Raw genomic sequence first — 9,706 nt, forward strand, 5'->3', positions numbered from 1 at the left:
TGATAGCCACCACTCATGGCCACCCTAGAGAAGATGCTAAATGGATGCGTAAAAAAACTTTTTCCAAACTATCTAGATCTACTCTACACTTTTCATCATTCACAGTCCAGTTGATTCTCTATTGAGAAACTAAGGACAATTATTATCCCTAGTGAAGGGATGTTACGAGTTTGGACACCCTTCTCTTGTATGTGGTTAGCATTACAATTGGGATAGCTGGCATGTAATGGCTAATTACGGTGTTGTCTTTTTCTTTTTTCTAGCAGTGAGATTAATATTGCGTAGATTAGAATTCTGAGAATTGAGGAGAAGGCGCCAAATAATCTCTCTCTCAACCATCTTTATTTGCACATTATTCTAATTATTTTGCCAATAAATTTCATTGTATGTATCTAGTGAGAACTCACCCTAAAAAATTATGCCAGAAGTGATAGCCACCACTCATGGCTAAAGTTGACGCCTAAATGTCACGTGACACATCCACCTCTATGTGTCCGTGGACAAGCTACAGCACGACAAGGGTTCAGTCAGTCCAGTCAGTCTAGATTAGCAGTGATATGGCACTTTTGTGAGTTTTTTCGCAGAACGTGCATGTCCAAACACTTAGATTAGATGCATATCCTCTGGTTGCACACAGCATGACCATCAGATTCCCATCAGATCCCATCGGTAGCATTTTTACAGTGCATAGGCCTATTTTCCCTATTTTTGATATTTTTCACTTATTAATTTTAAGTGACTTTTGTTGGAAAGTAGGTAGGGCAATTTTGCTAAGTTTGTATATAAGCAAACTAGAGCTAGCACTTTCTCGCAGAAGAGACAGCAGGAGCTTCGGTTCAACAGGCACCTTCTCAGCAGGAACCCCCCAACAAGGCCTAGCGTTTTTGCTACACTGCAGCGAGACTAACGTTTTGCATCAAGAACCCAGATCAGCCAGCGTTTTTGCACTTGCAGATTCCTGGCGATAGTAGAACCTCAGATCAGCCTAGCGTTTTGCATTTGCAAGACATCCGGCAACAGCAGAACGAGCAAAAGCCCTTGCGTTTTTGCAAGAAGACTTCAAATCAGCCCTAGCGTTTTTTGGTTTGCAGATCAGCCCCGCGACAAAACATCAAGAACCACCAACGTTTTCAATTTTCAGCCTTTAGCACTCGCAGATCAAGTCCCGAACCTCGCAGATCTCACCTTCCCGCAGCAGTTCCTCGCCGCACGGTGGGATCCATTGAAGTTTGCAGTTTCAGCCCGGAAAACGCAGATTTCAGCATCTGCGTTTTCAGCGCGTCGTCGTCGCATCGTCGCCATCGACATCGTCTACGACATAGAGTCAGAATTCAGCAGATAAAGATTTACAGATTTCAGCCATTACAGTTTTCAGATTTCAGCCCGTCTCATCGACGTCCTCATCGTCGTCGACATCGTCGGCAAGTCCAAGCATTGTAGACAATTGTGCAATCATAAGTAGACCGCTCTCACCATAGAGAGTAGGGCCTTCGGAGGAGGGTTTTACAACATCTCTAGTGTCGTATTTCTCTTCTCTCTCTATCTCTCAATCTCATACACTTGCACGCACAGTGTCCATTCACTTTGTTTATGATCATTGCACTCTCTTATTAAGAACGGAAGGCTCTCCCTTCCATAAGAACAAAAGGAACCTTGAGCACAGTTCGGAACACTCATCTTGAGCAAAGTTCAAACATTCATTCCGCTGCACCTTACATTGGTATCAGAGCTTTGGCAGTGTTCTGTATAACTCAAGAAAAGAACCACAAGAATCACAAGAATTTTTTTTGCTTGTTGTGGTCGCACGAACCCAAGTTCACTTGGGCGTGTCGATTCCTAATCGTGTTTTTGAAGAGTGACAGGAATCCCAAGAAAGAAGGGCTTGTCCAACCTCCCCTTGTGCCTCTTTTCACTCATTGAGAGCGGACCGTGCACTTAGCGGCCGGCCAATCGACGTGAGGTGGGAAAAAGCAACCTTGGGTGTGAGCGCAAGGCCGCCAAGAGGTGCGCCCGCGAAAAAGAGCAAAACTCGGGTGAAGAGAAGATCCTTCTCAAACACAGATTGCAAGCGAAAGAAAACCCTCAAGAACTCAAGACCCTCAAGAACCCAAGAACCCAAGTTCCTTGTGAACTTAAGAACCCAAAACCACAAGAACCCAAGACTTCAGTGGATGGTCATCACTCGAAGCGGAATGGATACTTCGCTTGAGGTGATGAGCATGAGAGAGACGAAGAAGAATTTTCCCCACCACGAGGTTTTTCCGACCCTCCCCCTTCCCCATCTACGTCAAGGATTGCACTAACTCCTTTGGAGGAGTTGGAGCAGATGTTTATGGAAAGGAAGTTAGAACGCGAAGCAAGAAATGCAGAAAGAAAAGCAGAAATGGATCGCAGACACGAAGAAAGAAGAGCAGAAAGAAAAGAAGAAATGAAGCGCAAACACCAAGAAAGAATGGCAGCCATACCGCGTGAGCGCGAGCAAGCACACTTGGAAGCCAAAGAACGACAAGCCAAATTGGATCGTGAGCGCACAGAAAGACAAGCAGAGAACAAAGCAAGACAAGCAGAATTTGATTGCGAGAACAAAGCCATCAAAGAAAAGAGAGACCGGCACATGAAAGAATTCTTGCGACTCTTTTCTCAAGTTCAGGCACAGATGCAAGAGATTCGGAAAAAGGAGACTTTCTCAGTCTCTTCTTCTTCCAAGCATGACACACATGATTTGCATGATGATTTGAATGATAATGATGAGCATGATGATTTGGATGACACTGACAAGCATGATGATCTGCATGATCAAGATGTGATTTCTCACAAGCATGATGATTTGCATGATCAAGATGTGATTTCTCACAAGCATGATGATTTGCATGAAGATGATGTGATTGTTCACAAGGATGATGTGTTAGTTGATGCTTTTTCTAGCGAAGCTAACCTCGTTGCAGATTCGATCAATCACAAAGGATCGATCTTGGCTCTCGAGCCTAGGTCCAAAGAACCCCTTCAAGAAGAAGCGATCTTGGCTCTCGAGCCTTGGTCCAAAGAACCCTCACAGGAAGTATTATGTGTTCGCATGATTCAGACGCACGCATTGTACGAGTGTTTCATTCGTGATCGTTTCCTGTATTTTCGTCAACGTCTTTATGTGATCCATCTTCCTAGGCATGACATATTGTACGTTGAGCACGTTTCACTCATGGATGAACACGAATGTATGCGGATTTTTCATGAAAAGCTGAAAAGTATGCATTCAAGGAAGTCACATTTCATGTCTCTTCTTTGGCACGACACAATTGTAGAAAGAGCACATGAAAGTATGAGCACCAAGCATGGGCATTTCGGTTGTGAATTGCCACAATTGATTGCTTTAGATCATAAGAGAAAGATTCGATCTCATTGTTTGCGTGTGTGTGGTGAACGGGTTGGCACTCCGTCTCTTTGTTCATCTACATTGCATGCACAGTCTTTGAGGAAGACTATTTTTTCCACTCACTTTACATGGAATGGATATGTTCATGTTTTTGTGTTGGAAGTGGTTTCAGGAATTTTCAGCCATGGAGATTCTTGAAGCAGAAAGAAGCATGACTCTAGACGAAGTTGAAGCATCGAAGGAGCCACAAAAGGCTTTGTCGCTTTCGGCGCAGCCCAAAGAAGCAAGCATTGCAGACCTTTATGAAGTTCAAGTACCGCACGACCCACACATTCGAGTGGGCCGGCGAAGAGTCCCTAGCAAGCGTTGCAGACCTTTATGAAGTTCAAGTACTGCACGACCCACACATCCGAGTGGGCCGGCGAAGAGTCCCTTCCAGGATTCCGGATGATCTCCCTCAACGCCATACAGTTTGGTATCAGTACCTCACTTTGAAAAGGAGGGGATGTCACGTGACACATCCAACTCTATGTGTCCGTGGACAAGCTGCAGCACGACAAGGGTTCAATCCGTCCAGTCAGTCTAGATTAGAAGTGATCTGGCACTTTTGTGAGTTTGTTCGCAGACCGTGCATGTCCAGACACTTAGATTAGATGCATATCCTCTTGTTGCACACAGCATGACCATCAGATTCCCATCAGATCCCATCAGTAGCATTTTTACAGTGCATAGACCTATTTTCCCTATTTTTGACATTTTTCACTTATTAATTTTAAGTGACTTTTCTTGGAAAGTAGGTAGGGCAATTTTGATAAGTTTGTATATAAGCAAACTAGAGCTAGCACTTTCTAGCAGAAGAGGCAGCAGGAGCTTCGGTTCAACAAGCACCTTCTCAGCAGGAACCCCCCAGCAAGGCCTAGTGTTTTTGCTACACAACAGCGAGACTAACGTTTTGCATCAAGAACCCAGATCAGCCAGTGTTTTTGCACTTGCAGATTCCCGGCGATAGTAGAACCACAGATCAACCTAGCGTTTTGAATTTGCAAGACATCCGGCAACAGCAGAACCAGCAAAAGCCCTTGCGTTTTTGCAAGAAGACTTCAAATCAGCCCTAGCATTTTTTGGTTTGTAGATCAGCCCTGGCGTTTTGCAGATTCTCCGTGACAGAACATCAAGAACCACCAGCATTTTCAGTTTTCAGCCTTTAGCACTCGCAGATCAAGTCCCGAACCTCGCAGATCTCACCTTCCCGCAGCAGTTCCTCGCCGCACGGTGGGATCAATCGAAGTTTGCAGTTTCAGCCCGGAAAAGCAGATTTCAGCATCTACTTTTTCAGCGCGTCGCCATCGACATCGTCTCCGACATAGAGTCAGAATTCAGCAGATAAAGATTTGCAGATTTCAGCCATTAGAGTTTTCAGATTTCAGCCCGTCTCGTCGTCATCCTCATCGTCGGCAAGTCCAAGCATTGTAGAGATTTGTGCAATCATAAGTAGACCGCTCTCGCCATAGAGAGTGGGGCCTTCGGAGGAGGGTTTTACAACGCCTCTTGTGTCGTATTTCTCTTCTCTCTCTATCTCTCAATCTCATACACTTGCACGCACAATGTCCATTCACTTTGTTTATGATCATTGCACTCTCTCATTAAGAACAGAAGGCTCTCCCTTCCATAAGAACAAAAGGAACCTTGAGCACAGTTCGGAGCACTCATCTTTAGCAAAGTTCAAACGTTCATTCTGATGCACCTTACACAAAATATGTTTCATAATAAAATTAAATACTCAACTCCACCAAGTAATGCATGGAGTTTGGGGCCTAGGTTTTTAAGCCATTTTTTGTGCAAGATTTTGCTCTCTCACTCTTATGCTAAGTGCATGTGCAGAAATCTTGTCTACATCCCCTCTCTTACGTGCTTTCACTACCTAGTCTATTCTAATGTGTGTGCATAGGGTCTTTGTTTAGATTGTATGTACTTGGGTTTTGGAAGAGACGGTGAAAGGTTGATGGTTATATGTGTGAGAAAGATTGAAGAGTTTTAGCTTCTATTCTCCCGGAATCCCATCACAAATGCTTCAAATTTAATATAAAAATCAGAAAAAATTAAGTGTACCCTTTTTTTCTCTAGATTTAAACATAAAAAAAAAGGTGCGCCCTCGCACCATGCTTTTGAGCTAACAACAGAACGATTCCTTGTCAAGCTCTCCCTCTCTAGAACAATCACATGAAGCATAGAACACTTCTTGGACAAGCATCTTTGTGTTTTACACTCAAAATTTAAGAAGAGGCGAAGAAAATAACTTAACATGTCAATGTGGATATGGAGAGAGGTAACTATAATAGCATCAAATTCTCATTGCCTTAACTGCAAACTTGCTCGACCTACTTGTCGACCACTCAAGATGAGTTGCCTATCAAGCAGTCAATGCAGCCGACCCCGTCAGACCTCGCCTTTCTCAGTGTACCAGTATTGGAAACCTTTGTAGAGTGCTCAGTGGAGGCCAAGGCTTGTTGCAAAGAGAGTCTAGGTCGTTAACGACTATTGAGAAAAGACTTTGTTCTCCCAATGCTTCACTCAGCATATGATGTAGAGCAGTTGTGAAAATAAGCAATTTTCTTGATGAGCTACCTGTCCAGATGATGATGTCTTTTGGACTGCGTAGATAAGCCCACGAAAACACAACCACGAGAAACAACTCCATAAAGTGAGAATCTGCAAAACTTGACCAAGCCTGGAAAAGGCCACAAAAATACATAGCCACTTGGTCGAGAACGCAAATCGTGGACTATTTATGATTGTCCACTTCTCCTCCTAGGAGCACACAGTTTAAAGACTATTCATTCAAAGGGCTTGGATGCATAAATGGTCCAAAACAGAGGAAACACAAAAAAAAAACACAACCACTTGCATTTGTGGTGCAACCATTTGTACCAAAAATGCAAATGGGACTATAAACACAAACAACTCTTGCAATCTTCTTGGGGAGCCGCTCCATCAACCAACCGAAAAGGAAAACAAAGTAGAAATAGATACTATCAATGGAGGAGTCTCAACCGCAATGAAGGCCCAGAGAAACCCCAGAAAGAGGGACAAATGCAAGAAATGCACGTGAGGCAACCACCTATCCTATTATACTCCTCGCTCGAAAAACACATAGGTGCTCTTAAAAGCAAGTCCTATTACAAGCTTGGACACCCCATCAAGAGAAACACACAAATAAAAATTGCAAATAGCTGAACTGATCTAGAATAGAGAGAGAGAGAGAGAGAGAGAAGAGTCGGTACAGAACGGCGAAGTTCTGTTCATGGATGCACTAGCCCCAAAGACTAGCACCCCTTCCAGTATTTTTTATTATTGATTCGCAAAGGTACAACTCCCCGAGGGTCCAGATCTCCAAAACATTGCGTCAAGATGCTCTTTAAAGAGTGGCCCTCAGGACACTTATAAACTGTACAAGGCATACCCAAAAGACGAGCCCCAAAAGCACTCGATCCCAAAAGCATGCAAAAATCTACCTTGCCCTGTTGTCAACGCAAAACGCGGAAATCCGTACAACCTGCCACATAAGCATGTAGAACAATTTGCAAAAATCTGCAACCAGAGTACGCTTTTGGATTTCTAGGGTTTAGGCCCTTCCACCAATGCTCTTCAAGTCAGTAGGGGTTAGTAAAATCCTAACCCCCTAGGCCCCTCGTCCATATCTTCCCACTTCTTCTAGGTTAGAGTAGAGTTTTTAACTCTAACCCCTTGTCCTCTCAACCAATCTTTCCAATTGGGCATGCCACATCACAAACTTGTGACGAGTCCCAAAACAGAGCCAAGGTAGATCCTTCACCAAGTCTCCAATACCATGTCAGACAAGGTAGCTCAAGTGAATAGATCTAGCACAAAGCACACCTACCATAGCACGATCTAATGAAACATGAGTGGCACACTCGCACATTTGCACACATCAAACAAGCACGCCTCAGAGGAGAAGCCATGGCATAGGGAGCAAAGAGAGCCTAGGTCGTTACTCAGTGACTATTACTGACTTGTGCCAAATGTAGAGTAGTTGTGAAGATTAAAAGAATCTTGATGAGCTTCCTACCCAAAGGTTGTTGTCTTTTGGACCACGTACGTAGATTGCAAGTTATGTCCAATCTAGGATTTGTAAACATGGATGCCTTTGATACCAAGGCATAAAGGTCAAAACAGGATACATTGGGTTTTACAAAATCATCCAAGAAAACTGTTAGAAAAAACACGTTAGAAGAAACAAGTGTCAATAATCACCAGCAGAAGTAACTCAATCCAGAAGCAGATCAGTAAGTAATAGGCAAATACTGAGGATCAAATAGCCTGCACCACCATCAATTTACCACTCCCAAAAATCTATGAGTGTGAACGTGACTCTCCAACATCAATTGAGGTTTTCTAGATAACTAGGCAGAGATAGTACCACAATTTGAATGATAAATGATACGCTCAATGATGAAGATTCAATCATCCACTATACCCAATGGTGGCAGCATCCACTAACAAAGGATGAAATACGAGCAAGGACAGGTAATAAAAGAGCAAATCGTACAAACCTCCTCTGCCAGGAGAGACCACCCTCTACCAGATACATCTGGAACAGACAGCAAGCCCACATCAACAAGGATATGTATGCCCAACTGCCATACTCCATCTCACAAAAACCTATGAGAGAAATAGCAAGATATACACATTGATTGGTTCAAAAGGCTCCAAACTCTGCCACCCAGATAGAACATCCAAGAGCATAGGTAATTTAAGCTGTACACCTTGTCGACCTCTCCCATGACATGAAACATGAAGGAAAGAGGCCCAGATCTCAGCCTTGAATACATGCTCCTAACACATAGCAATGAGAACACAAGGAGAAACTCAAAATCAGTGTACAACTACAGTAATCATCTATAAAACCTCATTCCAAGGAAAACACAGCCAAGAGAAACAGCTCCATAAAGTGAGAGAATATGCAAAACTTGTCCCAACCAAGGGAGGCCACAACAAAATGCATATCATGGAGTGTCTACGGCTCTCCCCAACTTGTCCTTCTTGAAGCACACAGCTTACAAACTCCTCCTTCAAAGGTCCTTGCTGCAAAAATGCAGCAAAACAAAGGAAACGCAACAATTTGGACAAAAAATGCAGCTATTTGGACCCAGAAGGTACAATTGTGGCTAACAGAAACAATCCCTGCAACCTTCCTGGGAGCTTCGTCCATCAACCAACCAGAAAAGGAAACAAAGCAAATATAGGTACCTTAAATGGAGAAGCCATGACGGCAACAATATCCCAGAACAGCCCCGAAAACCAAGAAAATGCAGGTGGGGTAGCCTCCCATCCTCTTGTTGTGCTCGCCAAAAAAACACACCAAATGCTCGCAAGAGCGAGTCCCATAACACAGCCAAGGTTTCACCAAGGCTATGATACCATGTCAGAGAAGGTAGCCTCGTTTATATGTTGCACGGGGTGTTACTCAAGGGATCAAGGGTGGCCGCAAAAAGAGGTGCATCCTGCCGTTCTCTCTGAAGCGAAAGCGATGGGGGTTCTCTCAAGGTATTGGGAGCGCGCAGTATACTCGCTGCCGAAAGCTGCATTTTTGCAACTCGCTGCCGAAAGCTCTATACAGGCTGCTCGCTGCTCTGTCTGCGTGCTGCTCGCTTCAATCAACTCCGAGTCTCCGAGGTGTGCACAGATTACTCGCTGCGTTCTAAGCGTTCTCGCCATCAGCTTCAGGTTGAGCCAAGCTCCAATAGCGTCAAGCCTCCTGCCTCTTAGCACGAGCACAACTGCTCCATCCAGCCAGCCAGCCGAATGGAGGTGTGGCAAGCACTTTTCATGGTCGGAGCGTGGCTGGCTGGCCGGTGTAGCTCCTTTCCCGGCCAACTCGCTTCCTGATCTTCTCGCCTGTTTCTCACCTAGCTGACACGTTCTGCACCTTTGATCCTCCGGCCGGCTCTCCTGTTGTGCTCAAGATTTCTGCCATCACCTTGTTGCTGGGCTGGTTGTGCCCCTCGTTGTGCTAGGTCTATCTTAATGGGAGCACATAAGAGGAGTCGCCCAGTCGGCCATCCAATTTCAGGGGCGTGTGCTGAGGTGGACACCCATATTTGGGTCGTCGTGGTTGCCAAAAAAATCAAGGCCTGGTTTTCACAGCCAGTCGGCTAGCCAGTACTTTGGCGAGCTTTATAACAGGAAAAGTAGCAATAGCCTGATGTGCTCAAACCAACAAGTGAGCGGAGGCCAGAAATATGAGCGACTGTCATAATGTGCTCGAGATTGCTCGTGGAGAAGAGGTTGAGACCAAGATGACCGAACTTTCTTGCC

General features: G+C 44.6%; 1 protein-coding gene across 1 annotated transcript in view; it reads right to left on the reverse strand.

The window, feature by feature from the left end:
- LOC147420588 (uncharacterized) overlaps positions 1-9,431 on the reverse strand; it is a 53,792-nt gene extending 44,361 nt beyond the window's left edge. Inside the window, exon 1 of the mRNA XM_086504012.1 lies at positions 8,639-9,431. The gene's annotated coding sequence lies outside the window, so the exon portion shown is untranslated. The remainder of the gene's footprint in view (positions 1-8,638) is intronic.
- Between the last annotated feature and the right edge of the window lie 275 nt (positions 9,432-9,706).

The sequence above is a fragment of the Adiantum capillus-veneris genome, chromosome 28, assembly GCF_014529385.1.
Source record: "Adiantum capillus-veneris isolate H3 chromosome 28, ASM1452938v2, whole genome shotgun sequence".
Classification (NCBI taxonomy): domain Eukaryota; kingdom Viridiplantae; phylum Streptophyta; class Polypodiopsida; order Polypodiales; family Pteridaceae; genus Adiantum; species Adiantum capillus-veneris.